Consider the following 6,568-nt stretch of genomic DNA (forward strand, 5'->3'; position numbering starts at 1 on the left):
TCAACAAAAGCAAAACGAGAATAATGGAATGTAGTCGAATTAAGTTTGGTGATGGTGAGGGAAGTAGATTAGGAAATGAGACACTTAAATTGGTAAAGGAGTTTTGCTATTTGCGGAGCAAAATAACTGATGATGGTCGAAGTACAGAAGATATAAAATGTAGACAGGCAATGGCCAGGAAAGCGTTTCTAAAGAAGAGAAATTTGTTGACATCGAGTATTGATTTAAGTGTCAGGAAGTCATTTCTGAAAGTATTTTTATGGAGTGTAGCCATGGATAGAAGTGAAACATAGACAATAAATAGTTAAGACAAGAAGAGAATAGGAGCTTTTAATATTTGGTGCTGCAGAAGAATGCTGAAGATTAGATGGGTAGATCACATAAGTAATTTGAGGTATTGAATAGGATTGGGGACAAGAGAAGTTTGGTGGCACAACTTGACTAGAAGAAGGGATCGGTTGGTAGGGCATGTTCTGAGGCATCAAGGGATCACCAATTTAGTATTGGAGGGCATCGTGGATGGTAAAAATCGTAGAGGGAGACCAAGAGATGAATACACTAAGCAGATTCAGAAGGATGTAAGCTGCAGTAGGCACTGGGAGATGAAGAAGCTTGCACAGGATAGAGTATCATGGAGAGGTGCATCAAACCAGTCTCAGGACTGAAGACCACAACAACAACGTCTCCTAACAGTATCAATCTACTGGAAGATCAGAAATATTTTACTTCATTTTATAATCCGCCGCTAACAGTAAAACCTTGAGAAAACGTTTGCGTGAAGACTTCGTGGCTGCCTGTCCTGATCAGAACAATTGTTGCTCCACCGACCTAGGGACGCCTAACCCTACTCGGCGGCACCCCAGAAGATCGCGACGGATCTGCAGCGAACGTTTGTACGCTCACAAAGGCAAACATGAAATAATCTAATATTGTAGTTTCGTCTTCAGCGTGAAATATTTTCTGTAAACAGTGTGTACACCATGCAGCAACAACATGGTTGTAACCAGTATTTTCGCAGCGACGTGAGTAATACTAAGTAGGTAATCTACCAGTGCGGGCAAAATAGAAAGGAGGTAGATGCACGGGGTCGCGGCGATTTCGGATTTAAAAGAAGGAGGCAGGCAGGAAACTCGAACATCTGTACCCTGTATGGGACGAGAGTTCTCAAAGCGATGAAGCCGAATAACAGCTTACACGTGTCATGCAGGATGATTTTAACGTGAATTATTTGCCACATTCAGCTAGCCAAATCGCTGTAGCCCTGTCACATAAACTGTTAGTCACATCTGAGATTAGAGCCATTTAGATACACAACTTCGGATTTTTTAACGTATATGTATCTTCATTTACAGAAAAACATATTAGATTTTTGTAAATACTTTACATGTTTCACATTTCAGTAAGCAAATTGATCTTTTTCGCGTAGTCCAGTTCTTTGTATCACGAGTCTCTTTAGTTTGCGACTGTCTCTCGAGCTGAGTTTCTTAGGGTCTGAATATTAGTTTAGCTTCTTGTGAGAAGGGAAACGCTACATTTATACATACAAAGCGTAAGGAAATCAGGAATCATCTGGATGCAATGAAGAGCTAAATTTCATAAAAAAAGGAATAACAATAATAATAATAATAATGACACCTTGCAGGACATATATGCATCGAAAAAGGTTTTACATCACCCTGGTTCCCAGAAATCCTGAACACAGACGTTGACTGTGTACATTGTATCACAGACATAGTCCCTTTGTCTGTTGACAGATGTCAATAAACCCGCCCAAATATTTAAACAACCATGCATGAGCAGCACATCTTGAGAACGACTTCCTTCAGGATAACGACATCGTTTGACTAGAGTGGCCAGCATGTTCTCCAGACATGAATCCTACGGAACATGACTGGGATAGATTTAAAAGGGCTGTTTATGGACTACGTGACCCACGAACCACTCTGAGGGATCTACGCCGAATCGCCGTTTAGGAGTGGGACAATCTAGACCAACAGGGCCTTGATGTTCAGTTTATATTTCGCGAAGATAAGGGCACCAGAGAGGCAGTTCTAAAGTTACGGTTAATAATGGGAGCACGACTGAAAAATAATCATGACAGTTTATAGGCTCCGTCGACCTGGAAGAAGCGTTAAACAGCGTAAAATGGTGCAAGATGTTCGAAATTCTGAGAAAAATAGGGGTAAGCTGTAGGAATAGACACGCAATCTACAATACGTTCAAGAACCGAGAGGGAACAAAAGGGCTGGAAGACAAAGAACGAAATGCTCGGATTGAAAAGAGTGTGAGGCAAGGATGTAGTCTTTCGCCCGTACCGTTTGATCTATACATTGAAGAAGCAATGACGGAAACAAAAGAAAAGTCGAAGATTGTGATATCAGTGATAAGATCCGAAAATGACACTGCTATCGCCAGTGAACGTAAAGAACTGTTACGCGCCGTGTTGAATCGAATGAACAGTTTAATTTATACAGAAGATGTCTTGAAAGTAAACTGAAGAAAGGCAAAAGTAATGAGGAGTAGTAAAAATGAGATCCGTGATAAACTTAACATTAAAACTAGGGACCACGAAGCAGCCGAGGTTAAAGATTTTTGTTACCTTGGAAGCAAAATTACACATGATGGATGAAGTAAGTAAGACGCTAAAAGCGGATCAGTACAAACGTAGAGAGTATCCTGAACAAGAGAAGTCAAGTAAGACCAAACATAGGCAATAATTGACGAAGAAATATCGGGATGTACAGTTGAAGTACTGCATTGTATCGTAGTGAGTCATAGATTGTGGATAAGAACAACATTGGGGCGTTTTACTCGTAGACGCGGTCCATAGTATGGTGTTGAAAATTACGGGGGCCGATAAGGCAAAGAATGAGAAGTTTCTGCATTAGAATTTACAAAGAAAAACACTTGTGTAAAGCATTGACTAGAAGAAGGATCACGATGATAGAATATGTGTTATGACATCATGGAGTAACTCCCACGGTACTAGATGGATCTCTTGGGTAAATAAATTAAATATCATATGACTAGGGCCTCCCATTGAATAGACCGTTCGCCGGGTACAAGTCTATCAATTTGACGCCACTTAAGCGACTTGCGCATCGATGGGGATGAAATGATGATGATTAGGACAACACAACACCTACTCCCTGAGCGGAGAAAATCTCCGACACTGCCGGGAATCGAAGCTGGGCCCGTAGGATTGACGTTTGGTCGCGCTGACCATTTTTTTATTCTTTCTTTTATTTTATTTTTTTCTCTTTTTATACAGAAAGCTATTTTAAGAGTGTTCAGTTATGAGTAGGTGGAGACAAGGCGGGCAGGGGTCGGAACCCGAGGCCTGGCCGCGATGTCTCCACCTGCCGCCCCTGAATCACTCCCTCAAAGTAGCTTTTTGATTTATTTTAATTTCATTTTATTATTTTATTATGTTTTTTACCAGGAACAGGGTAAATGAACGAAATATCTTTATTGGTGCAAACTTAAATACAACAGAAATGCCACCCGTCCGGCGAAAATAACACAAGACATCATTATACTCGAACAAGGCGAGCAATTTTTCTTTTATGAACAAGGTGTAGGAAAAAAAGAATAATAATACTGATGTAAGCTAAAAGGTGTGAAGCAATATACAGTGGAGTGAGGGAAAAACCGGTGTTTTGTGGTATACCGCATGAAAGGAAGGAGGCGCGTGTCCATGCGCCTACTCCACTGTGGGTTACAATGCAGAAAGTAGCGCGGGGGGTCTCAGATGTCAGCAGGGGAGGCAGAAGTGCTGTCGGCATGTGGCACCATCCAACTGAGCGGGGGTGACGTAAAGATCGCATGTAGGTATTTGGCGAAGAAGGCGCGGTAGCGTGGTCGGTGCTCGACGTCACTGTGGGCGATTTGTAAGTACCGCCAGAAATCAAGGCGTGATTTGTCGCCGTCATTATACAAGTAGGTGATCGACCATCCCTTGACCCATACAATCGTATGATTTTTGGTGGCGGGGACATAAGTATTCTCAGGATGGATAAAAGTCCATGGATCAATCGAGTTCGGCGGGACGCAGAGGTAACAGCCAACGAACTGTCGGGTAAGTTTCCAGACGTCACTGGTGGCAGGTGGCAAATGGAACAAAGTGGAGAGTCCTTCAGCCCGATGGCGTGAAGACGATGATTTGTGGCGAATTTTTCATTTGCGACTTGGTACCATGCTGCCCGGACGTTGGAGGGAAGAAAATGCTGGTGGATGTGACGCCAAACCGTGGGCCACCGCGTTGACGGATGTCTCAGTTCGATATTGTTGCTGATATGGAACGAAGGACTGGAGTGTAAAAATCTTTAGGTCGAGGAGAACGTGTGGTCGGTAAGTGTATGTGAGCATAACTGAAGTCGACGATGAAATCAGAAATGTGCGTCAGTTGGTGCTTGATGTGCCCGGCTGGTACTGGTGGTGTTTTACACGTCTACACGCCTACTGGGTAAGAGTTTCCAGCAAGCTGCGCGCAAGGGAGGTGCCCCCGTGCCACTGCTTGTGCATGGTGGACATGTACAAGGACGCCACGCGGAGTCGCACATTGACAAGGCCGAGGCCACCCGCTCGCAGGGGAAGGGTGAGCGTGTCGTAGCGGACCTTAAAGAGCGTACCGGCAGTAAGCAAGTATCCGAAGGCAGCCTGGAGGCTGCGACCAATAGTTGATGGCAGCGGGAGGCCTGTGCAATGAGGACCAATCTGGACGCCACATGTTGATTCAGATATTGGACACGTTGTAAAGAATCGAGTCGTCGGAGAAGATTTTGTCGCACCGTCGTGCGCATAGTTTGGAGTGCACGCCGAAAATTGATGGCAGCGGAGCGGCGCACGGTGGAGGTGAAAATGATACCAAGGTATCGTAGTTTTTGTACGCAGGGGAGAGGTGCTAAGTCGTCGTGTGAGAGGCCGCGTCCAATGGGCATCGCCGTGGATTCAGCCACATTTATTTTACTGCCCGCTGCAATGCCGTACGTTGATTTCAAATCAAGTACCGTGTGTGTTTCACTCCGTGAGCGGATCAAGAGGAGGCGGTCGTCCGCATACGCACGACATCGAAAACTGTGCTGTCGCAGAGGGAGACCAGAAACGTGGCTCGTCAGACTCCCGACGAGTGGCTCCAGGCTTATGGCATAGAGTAGAGTCGAAAGTGGGCAGCCTTGCGTATGGAACGCCGGATCGCCACTGGTCCCGCCACACGGCCATTAACCTGAATCAGCGACTCGGCGGTGCCAAACAGGCACCGGATCATGTCGATAAAGGCTGGTGGAAAACACAGTAGGAGTGTAAAAATTTTACAGTCTGCGTTAAGCAGAGTCAGGGGACGGTAATGTGCTGTCGTCACACCTGGTGTCGGTTTGTGCATGGGTATAATAATGACCGTGACGAAGGACGGCGGCACGGCGTTCCCCATCGTCAGCAGTTCATGAAACATCGTTGTCCATCGTGACGCCATTAGTGTGAAGAAAGCGCGATAAAATTCTATCGGCAATCGGTCGACACCAGGTGACTTGTTCAGAGCATCTTTTTTGATTGCATCGTGGATTTCGTCACGCGTAATGGGCTCCATCAGCTCGTCCGCTTCGTCGCTGGTGAGGGTGCGAGCTACGTGTGGTAACACAGACTCCTCAGCGTGGTTGTTGGTAGTCTCCTCCTGGTACATTGTGCGGTAGTGGTCGACAAAGGCACTGACGATTTCGGCCTGGCAAGTGACGTGCTGGCCGCGACAGGTGGTGATCTCGGTGATGAGTTGTTGTCGTCGATGTTTCCTATCGGAGGCGATGTGCTGCATGGTCGGATGTTCTTGTTCCGCCGAATCTTGACGTCGGGTTCGCACCAGAGCCCTCTGCAGTCTACGGCGTGTCAGAGTTACAATTTGCGCCTTAATCCTGCTGCGTTCCCTCTGGGTGTCGGGGGTTCACGGTTGGGCGTCCAGGTCGCGGAGAACGGCGTAGAAATAGTCGGTAGTGTGCTGGCGCCACATAGCAACTTCCTTTCCATATTGAATCAAAGCACGTCGAATGGCAGGTTTGGTACATACCAGCCACCAGGTCAAGGTCGTGCAGTGTTTAGGTAAGCGACGCTCACAGGTGGCCCATGTCTCGGTAACACGTTGAAGACATTCGGAATCATGAAGATGGGAGGTGTTTAGCTTCCACGGTGCAAGAATGCGCCAGACCACTTGCTTGGGGAAGAGAATGTTGCAGATGTAGGCACAGTGGTCCGAAAAGGCCAGGGGCCAAAGTTCTGCACCTTGGACTGCAGGTGTGAGTTCCCGAGAGACGTAAATTCTGTCCAGGCGGCTCGCGGAGTGACTCGTCTGGTAAGTATGTCCAGGCGCGTCGCCGTGCTGAACTTCCAAAGTGTCGCGGAGCAACAGATCTCGGACGACAAGACGCAGTTCTTGACAGGTGTTGTAGTGGGGCACTTGAACTTTAGGGAGCAAGACACAATTAAAATCACCCCGAAGCAAGTAATGGTCGCAGCGTCCAAGAAACAAAGGAGCGATTTCTTCTGAATAGATGAGGGCCCTGTCGCGCCTGCGGGTGGAGCC

Source organism: Schistocerca gregaria, chromosome 6 (assembly GCF_023897955.1).
Source record: "Schistocerca gregaria isolate iqSchGreg1 chromosome 6, iqSchGreg1.2, whole genome shotgun sequence".
NCBI classification, from domain to species: domain Eukaryota; kingdom Metazoa; phylum Arthropoda; class Insecta; order Orthoptera; family Acrididae; genus Schistocerca; species Schistocerca gregaria.